This window comes from Kogia breviceps, chromosome 2, assembly GCF_026419965.1.
Source record: "Kogia breviceps isolate mKogBre1 chromosome 2, mKogBre1 haplotype 1, whole genome shotgun sequence".
Lineage (NCBI taxonomy): Eukaryota > Metazoa > Chordata > Mammalia > Artiodactyla > Physeteridae > Kogia > Kogia breviceps.
In genome coordinates, this window is record NC_081311.1 from 59,010,957 (window position 1) to 59,031,775 (window position 20,819).

Consider the following 20,819-nt stretch of genomic DNA (forward strand, 5'->3'; position numbering starts at 1 on the left):
GTGGTTCTGCTGTTGGGACAGTATCACCTTCACCATCATCATTAGCATGGCTAGTCATTCTAAAGAATTGGAAACAATCCAAATATCCATCCAAAACAAAGTGGAAAAATTCACATGTGGAATGCTTGACAGTAGTTAAAAGGAATGAAGCAGACCCACGTGGGCTAGACATGGCCAGATCTCCAAGACATATATTGTTGAATGAGAAAAAACAACTTGCATGTTGATATATTTAGTGTGATACCACTTATGTAAAAAGAGAAGTCTCAGACAAGGTGCTTTCAGTGGCTACATATTATACTAAAAGGGTCTGTAAAATACATCAAACTGGTAACAGTGGTTACCCCTGATTAGGGGTGGCTGTAACCAGGATGGGAGGTGATCAAAGGGGACTTTGGTCACCCTAGGCAGGGTGACCGCTTGCCCAGGTTTGCCCAGAACGGCCTCTGTTTTCTCTGTTGCTGCTGTAACTAATAACAGCACTGCCTTTCACTCTCAGAAGTGTTCGGACTGGGTGATAAGTTACTTAATTACCCTACTTATCTGTAGGGTTTAATTTTTTACAAAAAGAATATATTAAGTGATCACTTGTGTCATTTCTAGCAGTGTATCGAGAGAAGGTAAAGTCTTCCTCTCCTTCTCCAGGGCCCCAGTCCCACTCCTCAGAGGTAACCCACTGTTAACAGTTCTAACATCCTTCTTGAAACTGTAACTCTAGGGACTTCGCTGGTGGAGCAGTGGTTAAGAACCCGCCGGCCAATGCAGGGGACACGGGTTCGAGCCCTGGTCCGGGAAGATCCCACATGCCGTGGAGCAACTAAGTCCATGTGCCACAACTACCGAGCCTGCACTCTAGAGACTTCTCACCGCAATGAGAAGCCCCCGCAATGCAACAAAGAGTAGCTCCCACTTGCCACAACTAGATAAAGCCCATGCACAGCAACAAAGACCCAATGCAGCCAAGAAACAAACAAACAAAAAGAAACGGTAACTTTGTATGTAACCACGTAACCTTAAAACACAGAGAAAAAGACATGGAATTATGCAGCACACCCTGTTTTGAAACTTTCTTTTTTCACTTAATTTTGTCTATATCTGGGTATCAGGAAAACCTAACATAGATCCTTGTGTCCCATCAACAGAGATTCAGTTTCTGTGGATTGGCAGTAGGGCCTACGGATATGTATTTCTGACGAGTTTTCTGGGTGGTTTTGATGCCAGTGGTCCATGGACTCCATGCTAACCTTTGTCCATAAAACAGTCATTCATCCAGTTATTTAATAAACAGTCATGGACCCTTGTTCTGGGTTTGGCCCTGGCTAAGCCTGAAATTCAGCAGAGAACATAACGCAGTCCCTGCCCTCCAGGGCACAGCCTCAGGTCTACTTCCAGCCGGACCAGTCATCTCTGACAGTGGGTTGAATGGGCTATGAGCATGGGCACTGGGGTCAGACAAGCCTAATCCTGGCACTTTCTCTTTGTGACCATCTGACCTTGGGAAAAGTACTTAGCCACTCTCTGCCTCAGTTACCTGGTCTGTAAAATGGACATCAAAATCCCCATGTCACATGATGGGCACTCCATAAGTTGCAGCTACTCTCAGTAATAATAAATTAATTGTAAAGAACATATACATAATAATAAAACTCCTATAGCATTCTTGCCAAGAATGTTTAAACTAAATTCAATCATGGGGAAATAATCTGACAATCTGAACTCAGAGATATTCTAGAAGACTTGACTATATGCTCCAAAAATGTCAGTGTCATGAAAGACAAAAAAAGAAAAAAAAGAGAGAGAGAGAGAACCTATTCTAGATTAGAGAAGACGAAAGAGACATACAACTTAATGCAAAGTGTGTTCCAGGCTTTCATATATATATATATATATATATATATATATATATATATACACACACACACACACACACATATATATGTATACATAATATCATTGGGATATATATTATATATATTTATATATTTATCATTGGGATAAGTGGGAGATATGAATATCAACTGTATATTATATAATGATATTGTAGCAATGTTAAATTTCTTTATTGTGATAACTGCACTATGTAAATGTTCTCCTTCTTAGGATGTGTGCTGAAATATTTAGGGATAAAGTGTCATGATGTCTGCAAATAACTCTCAAATGGTTCAGAAAATTGTGTGTGTAGTGATGGGGGAGAGAAAAGAGAGAAAGGGAGACAGAAAGACAGACAGAGAGAGAATATGTTGCAACATGTTAACAACTGATGTATCTAGGTGAGTATATGGGTGTTCCTATTCTATTATTCCCATTTACTTTGTAGATTTAAATTTTTCCAAAATAAAAAATTGGGGAAAATGAAATCTAATGGTTTTAGAAAATAACATTCAGGATAGTGGTTGACTGGGGAAGGAGGGCGTGACCGGGAGGGGAGTGTGGCTGGCAGCTTCCTGACTTTGGTGGATGTCCTATATTTTGAACTGAGTGTGTTCATTTTTGGAGGATTCATTGAGCTGAGCACCTATGATTTCTCCTCTTTTTGTGAGTAGGCTACATGCCAAGAAATAATTTTATTTAGAATCATCATCATAATAAAGCATCCTTCCCAGCATCCTATCCTCTGATCTGGTTCTGTAAATGCAAGATGGGTCCAGTCGAGAGGGAAGGCTGGGGCGGGGCCATCCTTCCCTGACAGTGTGTCTCATCCGAGAGGAGGGACAGTAGGGCCTGAGTCTGATGACAGCCTGCCTCTCAGTCTGACCCCATGGGGAGGAGGCCGGCTGCTTCCGGAGGTGCCCCAGCCTGCGCCTCCGAGCCGTGGCCACTCCTGCTGCCAGCCCCTGCAGCGGGAGGTTGGCCTTGACTCCACACTTCTCAGGCCCCAGCGTTCTCCTCTCTTGTCAGCCTTGTGGGCCCAGATGGATGTGGGCTTAATGAAGCATCTCATCTTGTGTGAGAAGGAAGTCCAGGGGTCACATTTTCCTCTCCTTGCATTGTTTCCCTATGTGCTTGATCTGATCTGCTTCACTAGCTGGAGACAGAAATGTAGTCATGTCTCTGTGTTTTACAGATTAATCGCTGGAGTCCTCATCAGCCTAAGTTAACAGGAACAATAACAATGGCTAACACTTACACAGTGCTTACTACATGCCAGACCCTGTTCTGAGTACTTTATGTATATAACTAATTTAATCTTACAACAGCTCTCCGAGGCAGGGTTGTTCTTTTTAAATCCATTTTACAGATGGGGAAATTGTGGCATAGAGAAGGAATTTGCCCAAGCAGGACTGACTGCATAATTGGCAGGGCCAAGTGACAAATGAAAATAGAGGAGTGGAAGGGGGTCCTTGTTCAAAAATAACTTATTATAAAAAAAGAATGAAGTAATGCCATTTGCAGCAACATGGATGGACCTAGAGATCGTCACACTAAGTGAAGTAAGCCAGACAAAGACAAATATATGATATTGCTTATACATGGAATCTAAAAAAAACAATGATACATATGAACTTAGTTACAAAACAGAAATAGACCCACAGACGTAGAAAACAAACTTATGGTTACCAAAAGGGAGGGGGGAGGGATAAATTAGGAGTTTGGGATTAACATATACACACTACTGTATATAAAATAGATAACCAACATGGACCTACTGTCAAGCACGGGGAACTCTACTCAATATTTTGTAATAACCTATAAGGGAAAAGAACCTGAAAAAGAATAGATAAGATATGTATATATAACTGAATCACTGTGCCATACACCTGAAACTTACACAACATTGTATTACAAATCAACTATACCTCAGTTAAAAAAATAAAATAAAATACGGCTGACAGATTTTTAAAAATTATTAAGACTTTCAAGACAGCAAGCATTAAGCCCAGCATGGTGCCTGTTTAAGGCCGGCTCCAGTGAGGCTGTACAGGTCTGCAGCCCATGAGGTCAGGCCAGGGAAGTAGCAGAGCAGAAACTGGAACCCGAGCAGTCTGACTCCAGAGTCCATCCTCCTATCCACGGTGCTATAGAACCCTCTATCCTCAGGGCCTTCCTTCGCTCACCTTCCCCAAGGTGCCCAAGAACTGGAACCATGACTCAGTGCATCAGGATCTGTCCTGGCTGTAAAAGCCAGGTGGAGACAGAATTGAACAGTCTAATCAGCCCATTGCCACAAGGGGTCGCTGTTGAAAACTGGTCCTGCGCAGTTTGCTGCCTTCCCGTCCACAGCTCAGCGCTGCCCTTGCTGAGCCAAACCTGAAGATGCACAGCAGCGGCCCACACTTGGGCTCCAGGCTACAACTCTTTTATTTCACACTCTTATGTGCAGTCACTGCTCCCACAGCACAACCTCTACCAGAGTGCCTGGAGGTCTCTGCCATGTCAGCTGCTGGCTGGGCACCAGCCTCACTAACAAGGATCTAGGCCTGATATTAGCTTGGTTCACCTATTCAGCATCCCCGTTTCCTGATGGTGAGGTTCCCCTGTGGCATTCCTTCTACCCTTTCTTGCCAAAGGATCTCAGAGAGGCCCAACTCATTACATCAGAAAGGCTCTAGTAATCTTTTTTTTTTTTTTTTTTTTCTTTTTGCGTTACGCGGTCCTCTCACTGTTGTGGCCTCTCCCGTTGCAGAGCACAGGCTCTGAACGCGCAGGCTCAGCGGCCATGGCCCACGGGCCCAGCCGCTCCACGGCACGTGGGATCATCCCGGACCGGGTCATGAACACGTGTCCCCTGTATCGGCAGGCGGACCCCCAACCACTGCGCCACCAGGGAAGCCCTCTAGTAGTCTTAAACCCCCAAAGGGAAGGGTCAGTCAGGGTCTTGACCTCAGTCCTCCCATATGCAAATATCCTGCCTCTGTGATCAGCCCTGCAAAACCTCAGAATCACACAATTCCCTTTTGCACCCTTTTCCCAGAGGAATGTGTTTGCCTACTTAACATAAGCACTGCATAACTAAGAGAAGAGGGATTATTCTTTTGCCAGAAAATCTAGTTTTGCCTTCCTAGGCACACCATCACACAGGGTTTAACATGACTGGCACATCGATGTCACACCCAGATACTTTCTTAATAACATAGGTGTCTAAAAAGGGTTGACGAATGAGCCTTTAAAAGATGAAGGGTCAGAGGAGGGAGCAGAGCTGGTGGCATGTGGGTATTATAACCTCACTGGCTGATGAGGCCAGGAATGTCTGGATTACTCTGGTACCATGGGCATCTGTGCAGTCAAGCTGGCACCAGCTAGAGTTCCCCTCTGTATCAGTAAGAAGTGTATTCAGTTGCAGCTAACAGAATACCAACGAACAGCGGACTAAACAAATGGAGATTTATTATTTTCACCTGACAGAAATCTGGAGGTAGCCTAGTTACTGGCATTGGTTTGTCAGCTCATGGCTGGTGTCATTACAATTCTCTTGGTCTTTCCCTCATAGAGGCTGATGGCTGCTGCAGCTCCAGCCTTCAAGTCTGCATTCAAGGCAAAAAGAAGAAAGGGCAAGAAAGGCCAGCACCAGCAGCATCCAATGTCTTTTATCAAGAAAGGAAAAGCCTTCCTAAGAGCCCCCAGCAGGTTTCAGCTTATGCCCCATTGGTCTGAACTGTGTCCCATGCCTCTCCTGGCTGCAAGGGAGTTTGGGAAAGTGAGCCTTTATGTTGCAGCAAAGAGGATGATGCCACACCCTTCCCCCTACAGTCACCCCAGGTGGCACAGGATCCCGGGGCCCCTTCCCAACAACCCCAGATTCTTTCCAGAGGAGCTACTGCATCCTGTGGCCCTCACAATGCCCCAGGCAACAAGGGCCCACCCAAGGAGCTGGGATTCCCCTGAGCAGGAGGCCCGCTGACTTCAGCCTTTTCCTTGGTGATTCATGTGTTCTGCCAGCTGGGGGAGGTGACTAATTAGCTGTAGCCTGATTAAGGACAAGGCAGGCAAAGTCCCAGGCGTGATAAACATGAACTTTCCATCTTCCCCCTCCCGTCCGTTGCTACCACCTACCACCCACCACCAACAGCGGAAGGCAGGCCCGCGGCACCCCTCACGGTGCACCTGGCTGGGAGGCCACCGCTCACACTGCCCGGAGCCAACCAGGGCATCGTGGCAGGGACGGGCACACTGGGTTTTCCTTCAGGGCTTCTCCTCTCCTCCAGCCTCTCTCAACCTTCTTGCTCTCGACCAGGTATGGTACCAGGACCAGGATTTCTAAACCAGCCTCTGCCCTAAAGAATCTACAGCTGAGGACTGTAGAAATGCAGAAAGGGGGTGAGTTCAGTATGACCTGGAGTTGCTGGCCAGGGCTCCACGGTGGTGCTTTGGGTGGGTTTTCTGAGTAGCGAGGTGGTCCTGGAGAATGGGGAGGTCACATGCACAGGAGTGGAGGCAAAATGAGCAGAACATGCTCCTGGGGCAGCGAGGAATCTGGAGACAGGCCTGGAGAGGGGCAAAGCCAGGGGCAGGATGGAGATGAGGACAAAGAGGAAGCAAGAGTTTAGATCTGAAGCCCAGCTGCTTCCAGCCTCAGCTCCTCCACAATAGGTGGCCTTCACATGCATGAGACCCCACGGGGGGTTCAGGGAGATCTGCACCCCCAGCTCCAGCTGTGACACCTGGCCTGTATCTCTCACTCCAGAAAGCACCTGCCAGGTGCAGGCAACCTTCATGCCACCAGAGCCTGGCCAAGCCACAGTGGAAAAGCTCTCTGACACATGAATCTTATACCAGATAAGGCTGTGATAAAGACAAAGGATACATTTCACCAACAGATAACAAGAGAGATTCAGTGAGTGGGATTTCTCAAGTCATCTCTGTTTTTCCATGAGGAGACCCCCTCAGAAGTTGGCCAAGATAAATGCCTATCTTAGGAGGCTTGGGAGGCACCCCACCCCCAGTCCACTCTGCCTGGCCCACTCTTACCCATCCCTTGGGTCTCAGCTCGTGTCGTTTCTTCGAGGGAGCTTCCCTGACCCCTGCTAGGTCACATTCTATGTATTTCCCTTCATCAATTGTAACACAGCTTATATTAATGCATTTAGGTGACTGTCTTTATTACTATAGATTCAATCAGCAAATATTAATTGAGCCACGAACTGTGCTAAATTCTGGGGATACCATGAGACACAGACCTACCCGCATGGAGCTTACAGCTTAGGCATAAGTCCCAGCTTGTACCTAAGTGGGGATCCACCCTAACTGCAGAAGTAAGACCCCTCCCAGTCCCAGTAAAACAATGGGACAACTCATGCCCATTCAACTCATGGCCTCAGGCCACCCCCAGAAGGACCTTCCTGTGTGGTTGCTCAGGTTGTCCATGATACAAGGGGACTGTAGTGGATGCTGGTGTGCTGCCCATATTTCTCCTTCAGAGCCAAGGCACTCATTCCTCTAGCTGCTGGGAGTGTTGCCTGTTAATGGCTGGCAACCAAGTCCCCCTCCAGGACCCGTCCTCGGCCAAAGAGAGGCGCACCAGTCCCAGAGTGACGTCTGCTCGTTTGAAATAACAAAGGCCTGCCCCCTTCCTTGCCTCAATCCAGGGGCCTCCCGTGCGGTTGTGGTCCAACTTTTCCCTCTACCCCATCCTACCTCCCTCACTCCCTCACTCAGGGGCTATTCCTGAGAGCACTCCTCAGTAAGACGCCTGCACGCAAATCTCAAGTCTCAGAGTCTGTTTCCTGGGGAACCTGAGAAAGAAACACGTTGGGGCAAAAATCCACCCTCACGTGTGACTACATGTGTCTGGAGGAAAGGACTCCTTTTTTCTCATTGTCACAAAGATGCCCTTTTATGACTTAGCAGCAGCCTGGCCCAGCCTGAGAGCTGAACAAGGAGCGCAACCCAGTGCTGGAAGGCCTCGGCACAGACATGGGAAGGGAATCGGGCCTTGCAGCCAAGTGATTTAGGAGACTCCAGAGGAGAGTATATCTGTGGTAAGAAGCCCACCAGCTCCTGGAGGCTGATTCCAGCTGATTATGAGGCACCCAGGGCTAGTATTTCTGCAAGACAGCTGGGAAATAAGCTGAGGGAAACTGTTAATCCGGGATTTCCAACAATGTGGAAGGTGTCAGCCCAGCCCCAAACATCCTAACTCAGGCCCAGTGAATGGGAACTCGCCCAGGTGGGTGCAGGAGGAAGGCGGGAGAAGCAGGAAGGAATTAGACTTTCACAAACTTTGTAATTGAAATCATTAATAGTAGTGAAACAAGTTGTCCATCCTACATGTAATTTGTAGTAATGTTTGGTTACTGAGATTAATTTCTAGTAATGAAATGCTAATTAAACCATTTATTGAGTAATATATTTGCTTGGTGGTGTTTTATGGCTATTCGCTTATAAATATTTTAATTACTTTTGCTAAGTAATTAGCATTTACTAAATAATTTCCAAACTATTTATTAATTTCCAGAAATTCTCAGCCAACCAACAAGTTATTGTTTTACTTTATATCAGTAATTAAAGCCTGGGTTTTTTTTTTTTAGACTTTGAGTGAAGAGAAAGAGTAATAAAGACAGTCTATTCTATCACAGGAGGTTGGATGTATTAAAGCAAAAAAGGGGCTTCCCTGGTGGCACAGTGGTTGAGAATCTGCCTGCTAATGCAAGGGACACGGGTTTGAGCCCTGGTCTGGGAGGATCCCACATGCCGCGGAGCAACTGGGCCCGTGAGCCACAACTACTGAGCCTGCGCGTCTGGAGCCTGTGCTCTGCAACAAGAGAGAGGCCGCGATGGTGAGAGGCCTGAATGGCCCCTGCTCGCCGCAACTAGTGAAAGCCCTCGCACAGAAACGAAGACCCAACACAGCCCAAAATAAATAAGTAAATAAATTTACTTTAAATAAATAAATAAATAAAATAAAATATAATAAACATCTTTCAATTTCAATAAATATGGAGGAGTAGCAGTGTCCTTTTTACTAGCTGCATAGCATTCTATATTCCCAGTCATTATTTAATGCCTAATTGCTGGACATTTTGGTTGTTTTCAGTTCACTATTGTGAACAAGCTTATAATGAATGTCAGTATACACAGATCATTGTACACTTGTCACCTACTTCCTTAGAACATATTCCTAGATGTGGAATTGCTGGGTCAAAGCGCAGGAATGTTTTTAAGACTTTTGATTCCTGCTGCCCACATGCTTTAAGAAAAATTGAACAAATTCATATTCCCATCAGTAGAGTTGAAAGACCTGTTTCCCTGCACTATACACAATTATTATTATTTTAAATCTCATGTTACTTGTTCTTGCTCCCTGTCTAAAGCAGAGGCAGCCCAGGAAAGCATCCTGAATCCCAGAACTTCACAACCCACCACCCCACTGGCTCAGGGGAAACACAGTTGGTTGGCTCATGAAGACCTACATGCTATGCCTTCACAGCTTACGTAGCACCAAAATGTTTAACATTATTCCCTACCACACCATCCCCTCTCACCCAGCCTCTTCCTTTCCAGCCAGGACACCACTTCCCTGAAGGCATCAGCAGAGGTGGAACAAAGGGCTTGGCTCCCCGCGGGCAGATGCCCGCCCCATGTGGTGTCAGAACAGGCACCTGTCTAGGCCTTCTCCCTTTATCTCTTGACGAAATATCGCCCCACCAGCATGTCACAGTGCCTAAAAATTCTACCATCAGTGGCGCACACTAAGGAGTTTTGTAAACATTCAGAGGTTAGCCTGGGTGACATTTTATGATCTGATAAGTTTTCCAGAGGCTCTCCCATCTCCTTGCCAATGCTCCTTTCTCACCTGCTGTCAAGTCACCTGGTGCCTCTGGCCGTCCCAAATGCCCATCCTTAGCCCCCATACCCCTCCTTGGACAGGACCACCTTGAATAATGTTTTAGTACCTGTGAGAAGGTACCTCCTCCAAACAAACCAAAAAGCCTACTTAGAAGGAGGAGATATTTCAACAACTCTTCGAATAAAGAGAGGGATGTAAATTCGGGAGGGAAAGGTGAGAGTGAATTGAGAGACGGCTTGATGTGGAGATAGAAGGGGGGGGTCATTGACGTTGCCCCCTCCCAAAAGAAAACCACAAAACAGAGCACACAACTGGAGTTTGCTGTTTCTCCAAAGAATGAGAATTCCCACAAGCACGTTCCTATGGTACCACCGTGAGTTATTTTCCTCTTTTCTTTGCATCCATTTCCTCTCTCTCCCTAGAGCATGTCGTGTCTCAGGCACTTCTCCAGGCCCTCAAAAATTGCTCAGAAGGGCTTCCCTGGTGGCGCAGTGGTTGAGAGTCCTCCTGCCAATGCAGGGGACACGGGTTCATGCCCCGGTCCGGGAAGATCCCACATGCCGCGGAGCGGCTGGGCCCGTGAGCCATGGCCGCTGAGCCTGCGCGTCCAGCGCCTGTACTCTGCAATGGGAGAGGCCACAACAGTAAGAGGCCCGCGTACCGCAAAAAAAAAAAAAAAAAAAAAAAAAAAAAAAGTTTCTCAGAAGAGCGGAAGAGGAGGTGTGAGAGCCCCCAGCATTGGCTGAACATTGGAATCACCTGAGGCTCTTTAAAAAATACTGATTAATATCTGTATCCCACCTTAAAAGTTCTGATGTAATTGGCCTGGTTTGACCTGGACCTCAGAGTTTTAAAAATATCACAGGCTATTCCAATATGCCACAAAGGCTGAGAACTACAGGTGTAGAGTTTGGACTTCATCTAGTAGACAGCAGAGCCTATTGAGGATTTGTAAATGACACAACACAGTGGAAAACAACACTAATTGGAAAAACGACCACATCAAGTAAAAATAATAAGAGCAAATAACAATACAGCATTTTTTGGATTCCAGGCACTTTTCTTAGATATATATTATATTATATACTTTTAAAGTATATATGATATAAGAAATGCTAAGAAGCCCAGACAGGATAAATACAAAGAAAACCATACCCACACTTCTGGAACATCAGAGTAAAACTGCCAAAAGACAAAGGCAAAGAAAAACCTTAAAAAATAGTCAGAGAAAAAAGGAATACTACCTTCAAAGTAGTAATAATAACAATAACTGACTTCTCTATGGAAACAATGGAGGCCAGAACAAGAAGGTAAGTAGGAAAGTATATATATCTATACACACACTACTTTATATATAATACTTGTAAAATCATCACAATGACTCTATAAGGTAGCTACTGTTATTATCACCACTTTAGTGATGAGAAAAGTGAGGCTCAAAAAAAGTTAATACCTTGTTCATGATCACAGGGCAAGTAAACCATGGAACTGAGATTTGAATCCTGGAGTTCTGGCTCCAACATCCATGCTCTTTGTATTGCTTCTGGATATGGCAGATTAGCTTGTATCAGACCAACCTCTTCACCAAACACAACTAGGAAAGCAAGTTTGAACAAAAAGAAAAGTTACCAGGGCAATGAAGACTTGAGAGGCCAAGATCACTAAGATGAAAGAAGTACATTGTGTGAACCTGATATCTGGTCACATTTTTCCCCTGCAGGCATTAGCAGATTTGTAAACAAACATCTGAGGGCCCCAGAAGCTGAGTAGATATTCAGCAGTCTCCTGGGACTGAGGATTTTAAAAATGAATTCTGGGATGCCGAAACATAGGAAATTTAGCAAACATCTCCAGCTTTCAGTTGGGACACCTGACAAGTTATAGCCTAAAAGTAAGGGCTAACCTTACTTCTAGGATATGTAAAGAGATGAGCCATCATAAAAGCTGAAACCCAGATTTAAACCATCTCAATCTAGATTAAGATGATCTAACCCTGACCTCAAGTAAAAGCAAACCCCCTCTGAAGGAAGATAATATTCAAGCTCAAATTTCCACCATAATTTTTTATCCACAATGTCCATCATTCAATCAAAAGTTACCAGACTTACCAGGAGACAAGACCAAGCTACCAAAAACCAGAGAAAGACCAAATAATAAAAACAGACTTACAGGTAATTCATATATGAGAATTAGCAGAAACAATTTTAAATGAACTGTCATCAATACATTTAAGAAAACAAATTACAAGTAGAAAATTTTCAGTGGAGAACTAGAATCTATCCAAAAAATCAAATAGAAATTTTAAAACTGGAAAATATAATGAATGAAATTAAGAACTGGAGAGACGGGTTTAACCACAAAGTAAACACAGCTGAAGAGAGGACTAGAAAACTAGCTACTATTAGGACTGAAGCAAAGGGAGAAAAAATAGAAAATACAGAAGAAATGAAAGATATGAACAAAGTGAAAAGGCACAAAATATGTGTAATCTTCCCATAAGAGGAGAAGAGAGAAAACAGAGCAAAAGCAATATTTGAAGAGATTGATTATTCACTAAGAATTTTTCAAAAGAAACAAAAAAAAACACAAGCTATGTATTTAAGAAATGCTAAGAAGCCTAGACTAGACAGGGTAAATAGCAAGAAAACTACATCCACACCTTTGGCACATCAAAGTAAAACTGCTGAAAGACAAGGCAAAGAAAAACCCTAAAAAACAGAGAGAAAAAGGAAGATTATCTTCAAAGTAGTAACAATAGCAGCAACTGACTTCTCTATAGAAATAATGGAGGCCAGAACAATGAAGGATATCTTCAAAGTTTTGAAAGAAAATAATTGTCAACTTAGAATACTATATCTTGCAAAAAATATTCTTTAAAAATAAATGAAAATAGGCTTCCCTGGTGGCGCAGTGGTTGAGAGTCCACCTGCCAATGCAGGGGATGTGGGTTCGTGCCCTGGTCCGGGAAGATCCCACATGCCGCGGAGCAGTTGGGCCCGTGAGCCATGGCCGCTGAGCCTGCATGTCCGGAGCCTGTGCTCCGCAACGGGAGAGACCACAACAGTGAGAGGCCCGCGTACCGCAAAAAAAAAAAAAAAAGAAAAGAAGACATTTTCAGACAAAAATTAAAATATTTAACCAACAGACCAACATCAAAAAATAAAAAGACCTGGGCTTCCCTGGTGGCGCAGTGGTTGAGAGTCCGCCTGCCGATGCAGGGGACGTGGGTTCATGCCCCGGTCTGGGAAGATCCCACATGCCGCGGAGCGGCTGGGCCCGTGAGCCATGGCTGCTGAGCCTGTGCGTCCGGAGCCTGTACTCCGCAATGGGAGAGGCCACAACAGTGAGAGGCCTGTGTACCAAAAAATAAATAAATAAATAAATAAAAATAAAAATAAAAATAAAAATACCTAAAGAAAGTCCTACAAAAAGGAAAACAATCCCAGATGAAATCAAAGATATTCAGGAAGGAATAAAGAACAGGAAGGGTCAAAATGTATATAAAACTATAATGATTACATTGTCTATATAGAAAACTCCAAATAATCTACAAAAAAAAAGCTCCTAGGGACTTCACTGGTGGCGCAGTGGTTAAGAATCTGCCTGCCAGTACAGGAGACATGGGTTCAAGCCCTGATCTGGGAAGATCCCACATGCCGTGGAGCAACTAAGCCCATGTGCCACAACTACTGATCCTGAGCTCTAGAAGCCAAGAGCCACAGCTACTGAGCCCACGTGCCACAACTGTTGAAGTCCATGCACCTAGAGCCTGTGCTCCACAACAAGAGAGGCCAATGCAATGAGAAGCCCGTGCACTGCAACAAAAAGTGGCCTCTGCTCATCACAACTAGAGAAAGCCTGCACAGCAAATAGGACCCAATGCGGCCAAAAATAAATAAGAGTGAACATTAAAAAAAAAAAAGCTCCTAGAACTAATAAGTGAGTTTAGCAAAGGTACAGGATACAAGGTTGATATACAAAATTTTATTGTATTTCTATATATCAGCAGTGAACACTGGATTCAAAATTTTAAAAACAATACAATTTACAATAGCACCCCAAAAATGAAAGGCTTAGTTATAAATCTAACACATATGTGCAGCATCTGTGTGTTGAAAACTACAAAATATTGATGAAAGAAATCAAAGACCTAAATAAATAAAAAGATAATCCATGTTTATGGATTGGAAGAATCAAATTGGTAAGATAACAATCCCCCCCATTGATCTATACATTCAATGCAATCCCAATCAAAATCTCAGTATACTTTTTTGAATCATTACTGACCAGCTGATTCTAAAATGTATGAGACAAGGGCAAAGGATCTAGAATAACAATTTTGAAAAGGAAGAAACATGTTGAAGGAATTAAACTACCTAAATTCAAGGCTTAAAAAAGTATGGTAAACAAGATAGTGTGGCATTAGCAAAAAAGACAGACATATAGATCAATGGAACAAAACAATCAAGATACACTCAACTGATTTTTTTTTAATTTATTTATTTTATTTATTTATTTTTGGCTGCATTGGGTCTTCATTGCTGCAGGTGGGCTTTCTCTAGTTGCAGTAAGCGGGGGATACTCTTCACTGGGGTGTGCGGGCTTCTCATGTGGTGGCTTCTCTTGTTGCAGAGCATGGGCTCTAGGTGCACGGGCTTCAGTAGTTGTGGCTCGCGGGTTCTAGAGCGTAGGCTCAGTAGTTATGGCACATGGGCTTAGTTGCTCCACGGCATGGGGGACCTTCCCAGACCAAGGCTCGAACCTGAGTCCCCTGCATTGGCAGGAGGATTCTTAACCACTGCACCACCAGGGAAGCCCTCAACTGATTTTTAACAAGGGTCAAAGGCAATTCAATGGAGAAAGGATAGTTATTTCGATAAAAAAAAAAAAAAAAAGAACCTCAACCCATGCCTCACACCTTATATAAAAATTAACCCAACCACTCCTAAGTATATATGCAAGATAACTGAAAGTATGTGTTCACACACAAGCTTGTACATGAATATTCATAGCAGCATTATTCATAATAGCCAAAACAATCCAAATGTCTACTGAATGATGAATAGATAAATAATACATATGTATTTATACAATGGAACATTATTCAGCAATAAAAAGGAATGAAATACCAATACATGCTACAAAATGGATGAAACTTGAGAACAATATGCTAAGTGAAAGAATCTATAGAGGCAAAAAGTAGATTAGTGGTTGCCTAAGGCTGGGGGAGGGGCAAGGGGCAGTGATTGCTAATGACTTCTGCAGTTTCTTTTTCCGATGGTGAAATGCTCTGGAATTAGATAGTGGTGATGGCTGCATAACCTTGTGAATATACTAAAAACCACTGAATTGAACACTTTCAAAAGAGTGAATTTTATGGTATGTGAATTATATCTCAATAAAATAAAATGTTTTTTAAAATTAACTAAAAATGGATCATAAACCTAAATGTATAATGTGAAACTACAAAACTTTTAGTAGAAATACATGAGAAAATCTGCATGACCCTACATTAGGTAAAGAATTTCTAGACACTGAAAGCACAATCCACAAAAGCATGATCCATGAAAGGAAAATGATAATTTGAACTTTATTAAAATTAAAAATTCTTGCTTTGCAAAAGACTCTGATAAGAGAATTCAAAAGCAAGCCACAGACTGGAAGAAAATATTTGCAAATCATATTTCTGACAAAGACTTGTATACAGAACATATAAATAACTCTAAAAGCTAAAAAAAAAAAAAAAAACAAGCAACCCAATATCTAACTGGCCAAAAGTTCCAAACACACACTTCACCAAAGAAGATATATGGGTGGCAAATAAGCACATTAAAACATGCTCAGCATAATTAGTCATTAGGGATAACCAAATTAAAACTACCATGAGACACTACTACATACCTACTAGAATGGCTAAAACTAAAAAGACTGATAATACCAAGTAGTGATGAGGATGTGGAGTAACTGGAAGCCTCAAATGTTGCTGATGGAGATGCAAATTGTTTGAAAAACAATTTGGCAGTTTCTTAAAAAATTAAACATACACATAACCATGACCCAGCAATCCTACTACTAGGTATTTATCCAAGAGAAATAAAAATTTATGCTTATGATAAATTAATGTTTATAGGAGCTTTATTCATAATTGCCCCAAACTGGAAGCCACTCAGATGTCTTTCAACTAGCAAATGGATAAAGTATAGTACAACTATACAATAGAATACTACTCAGCAATAAAAAGAAACAATCTATTGATTCACACAATAACATGTATGAATCCTATATGTATATTGCTAAGTGAAAGAATTCAGACCCAGAAGGCTACATATATCTCTAGGGGTTGGAGTTGGGAACAGAGTAGACTATAAGGGGACAGCACAAAGGAATTTAGGGATGATAGACTGTTCTATATCAAGAGTTTTTGGTGGTGGCTCTGTGCCACTCAGAGTCACCAAATGATTCAGTGCATTTGACAAAACCCATAAAACAATACAAAACAAAAAATAAAGTTTACTATATTTAAACTTTTAAAAAAATCAACCAACATATGGAGAGAATCCCAGATGAAATGCAAACTGTTAACTGTAACAAATGAAAAAATGAATATTGTTTCTACAGAAAAGTAATAATATCATGTAAGGTGTAAAATATATGTAGAATTAAAACATATGGAAATAATAGCATAAAAATTGGAGGTGGGAAATGGAATTAAAGTATTCTAAAGTCCTTGAATGATATGAAAAGTGCTAAAAGTACTATTTTATATTAGACTTTAATAAGTCAAAGATATATGTTGAATGCTCTAAGGTAACTACTAAAAATAATAATAAAAGAGTTTATAATTAACAAGATAATAGAGGGAAGAAGTGGAATAATAAACATTTGTTTAATTGAAAAGAAGTCAAGAAGTGAGAGGGAAAAAAGGAATATGGAATATGTGGGATAAATACTGAATAAATAAAATGGTAGATGTAAACCCAAATATATGTGTAGTTATATTAAATGTAAGTGAACAAGATACTCCAATTAAAAGATGAAAATTGTAATATTATATTACATAAAAACAATTGCATATGTTGTTTACAAGAGATATCCTTTAAAAATAAAGATACAGAAAAAAATTTAAGTAGAAGAATAGGGGGGAGTTCTATGAAAATACTAACGAAAAGAGAGATGGTGTCACTATACTAAAATCAGACAAAATAGACTTTAAAGCAAAAAGCACCACAAGATATTAAGAGAGAGACTTCATAGTGATTAAAAGCACAATCAACCAAGAGGATTGAATAATTCTAAATGTATATGCATGAAATAACATTGTCTCAAAATATATAAAACAGAAATTGACAGATCTAAAAGGAGAAATAGACACTTCCCAATCATGATGGATTATTTTAACATATCTCCCTTAGTATTTGATAGAATATACCAATAATGATATAGTTTTTTTCTATTTTATTTTATTTTTTTAAGTTGAAGTATAGTTGATTTACAATGTTTCATTGTATTAGTTTCTGGTGTACAGTTATATATATATATATACATATTCTTTTTCATATTCTTTTCCATTATGATTACAGGATATTGAATATAGTTCCCTGCGCTATACAGTAGGACATTGTTATCTATTTTATATATAGTAGTTTGTATCTGCTAATCCCAAACTCCTAATTTATCCCCATTCCCACCCCCTTTCCCCTTTAGTAACCGTAAGTTTGTTTTCTATGTGACTTCACATCTTTTAAGCAGGGTTGTATTTCAACCATTAGAGAATCTTAAAAGCTCAAACAAATCTCTTAACTTCACCGGCTTTTAAAAAAACGAAGCCCACTGTTCAAAGACTCAAATCTCTCATGATACCAGCTTAGAATTATTTCCTTTTATCAGAAGTCAAGATGTAGTGAACACCTGTGTGCATGGAAATGCATACCAGAAGGAACCTTTAAGCCTCTAAGGTTATAATATGTGACTTCCTTCCCCCAAATCCTCTTATTCCCTTCATCCCTCTTTTATGCCTTTCATCCTCCTCCTCTCCTCCTCCCTATCTGACCTCACATTCTACTTTCTGGTCCATCTCTAAATTCACTGTCTGCCGTCAGATACTCAGCCTGCAATTCTCTCTACTGGCAGAAGCTTAGGGCAGCAATGAGGAAAGAGTCTTGCAAATCTCAACTCAAGGTCTCAAAAATGAGTGCTCAGATGGCTCTCTCTGGATTCCTCTGCCAAGGTTAAGTCCAAACAGGAGCTGCTTTGCTACACAACCATTAGAACTCTCATTCAAGTCTAACTGACTCCACGATCGCCTCCTCCACACCTGCCCCCTCTCTCTGGCTAGCAATACAAGTAACATGTTAACAACTGAATTCCACATCTTCCCTCCCGCTTGCCTATTTTGCTTTGTAGAAGTATCTTTCTTCCAGAGCCCTGAGCCAGAATCCCACTCTTTTTGATTTCTCACTCCTCTACTCAATATTTCCCCACTCCTTTGACAACTATCTAGTCAATGCCAAAATCATTTTCCTTCAAAAATATATCCCATATCTCTTCCTTCCTATTTTTTTCCTATCCTACTTTGGCATGCTCCTGTCAGATTCATCTTCTTTGATATTCATACTCCACTGCTTAGAAATCCTCAATGACTTCCAAATGCCTGATTATTCTCTATTTCCCAGTGAATCACTTGATTATCAGATCCTCCAGAAACTAATTCAGTAGGAGAACCATCCTGTTTACAAATCCACTGTATGCAATTGACTCGAGCAGTATGACCATTCAGGTTGGTAATAACAACACTTTTCTGAGGATCATAGACCACCATGGAACAGGACGTTCCGAAGGCCAGAAGTCCTCCGGGCCGCGAGCTCCAGCTCAGGGCTCCCCGCACCCGGTTCGGGCAGCAAAACAAGTGAACGGCCTCCAGCACTGGTGCCACAATGTTGCTGCCATGCTGCTGCAGGTCAGCGGCCGAAACCTGGGCACGCACTTAATGCCCTCAAAGCAGAACTGCTCACCCACCGCGTCTCCCGCTGGCCAATATAGATTTTTCAATGAAGAATATTTTATTAATTCTTCTAAGTATCACAGGTGACACACATATAGACGATTAAGAGAGTCCAGGTTTTTTAAAATTAAACTTCTTTGTTTTTATGTAATACAGAGTGATCCTGCATACCCTTTACCCAGTTTCTCTGAATAGTAACATCTTGCAAAACGGTACCATGATACCATAACCAGGATATTCACATAGATACACTCAAGATATAGAACATTTTCATCCCTTATGTTATTCTTTCATAGCCGTACCCACTTCCCTCACGTTCCAACCCCCACCTTAGCCCCTGGTAATCACTAATGCGTTCTCCATTCTATAATTTTCTCATTTCGAGAACCGGATATAGATGGAATCATTCAGTATGGAAACTTCTGGGGTTGGCTTTTTTTCACTTAGCATAATTCTCTGGAGATTCATCCAGGTTGTTGTGTGTACCCATAGCTTGTTCCTTTTAATCATCGAGTAGTATTCCATGGTTTGGATATATCACAGTTTAACCCTTCACCCATTGAAGGACATCTGGGTTGTTTCCTCTTGTTGCCTGTTATACATAAAGTGCTATAAAACATTCATGTAAAGGTTTTTGTGTGAACATAAGTTTTCATTTCTTATTTACCAAATGGTTTTCCAATCTGCAAGCCACTTATTTCCTTTTGTGGCCTTATTGCACTGGCTAGAACTTCCAGCACTACATTGAACAAGAGTGGTTATAGCAAACATTTTTACCTTGTCAACTTACGGGGGAAAGATTAGGTCTTTTATCATTAACCATAATGTTAGTTGTAGATTTTTTGTAGATTCTTTTTATCAAGTTGAGGAAGTCCTCCTCTATTCCTAATTTTCTGAGAGTTTCCTTTCTTTTTTTTAAGCATTTTGTGAGAATTTATTTATTTATTTGGTTGCACCAGATCTTAGTTGCGGCAGACGGGCTCCTTAGTTGTGGCTCGCCAGCTCCTTAATTGCACCATGTGGGCTCCTTAGTTGTAGCATGTGAACTCTTAGTTGCTGCATGCACGTGGAATCTAGTTCCCTGACCAGGGATCGAACCCAGGCCCCCTGCCTTGGGAGCGTGGAGTCTTATCCATTGCACCACCAGGGAAGTCCCCTTTCTGAGAGTTTCAACACCATGAATGGGTGTTGAATTTTGTCAAAGCTTTTTATGCATCAATAGATATAATAACGTGATTCTTTTTCTTTAGCTTGTTAATATGATAGATTACATTAATAGAATTTAGAATATTGATCCAGCTTTGCATCCCTGCAGTAAACTCCACTTAGTCATGGTGTGTAATTCTTTTGATATATTGCTGAATTCTATTTGCTAATTTTTTAAAGGATTTTTAAATCTATATTCATGAGGGTTATTGGTCTATAGATTTCTTTTTTTGTATGAACATAGCTGACTTTGGGTAACAAGGTAATATTATCCTCATGAAATGAATTTGGAAGTGTGCCCTCCTCTTCAATTTTCTACAAAAGACTCTATAGAACTAGTGTTAATTCTTCTTTAAACATTTTGTAGAATTCTCCTCTAAAACCACCTGGGCCTGGAGATTTCTTATTTTTTAATTTTGAATTCAAAGTTTTTTAAATTATGAATTCAATACCCTTAATATAGGATAGTATATATCTATCTATTTCATACTGGGTGAACTGTGGTAGTTGGTGTTGAAATTGGTCCGTTGCATCTAAGTCACTCCTGCTTTCTTTTAATTAATACTTGCATGATATGTGATTTTCCAGCCTTTTGCTTTCAATCTGGCTGTATCATTATATTTGAAGGTAATTTTTTGTGTAGACAGTGTATAAGTTGGGCCATGTTTTTTAATCCTGCTGCAATCTCTGTCTTATAATTATTGTATTTAGATAATCTATATTTAGTGTAATTTCTGATATGCTAAGGCTTAAGTCTATTTTTTTTCTGTTTCTTCTTTGTTTTGCCTTTCTCTTTTCTCTTCATCAAGTAGATTACTTAACTTTTTAAAAATTCCATTTTGATTTATGTATAGTGTTTTTCAGCATATCTCTTTATATAGCTTTTTT

The 20,819-nt window shown here is 41.4% G+C and overlaps 1 long non-coding RNA gene across 1 annotated transcript in view; it reads right to left on the bottom strand.

The window, feature by feature from the left end:
* Nucleotides 1-11,213: 11,213 nt before the first annotated feature.
* LOC136793692 (uncharacterized) overlaps nucleotides 11,214-20,819 on the bottom strand; it is a 63,150-nt gene continuing 53,544 nt past the window's right edge. Inside the window, exon 3 of the long non-coding RNA XR_010839307.1 lies at nucleotides 11,214-11,318. This is a non-coding gene — a long non-coding RNA (uncharacterized lncRNA). The remainder of the gene's footprint in view (nucleotides 11,319-20,819) is intronic.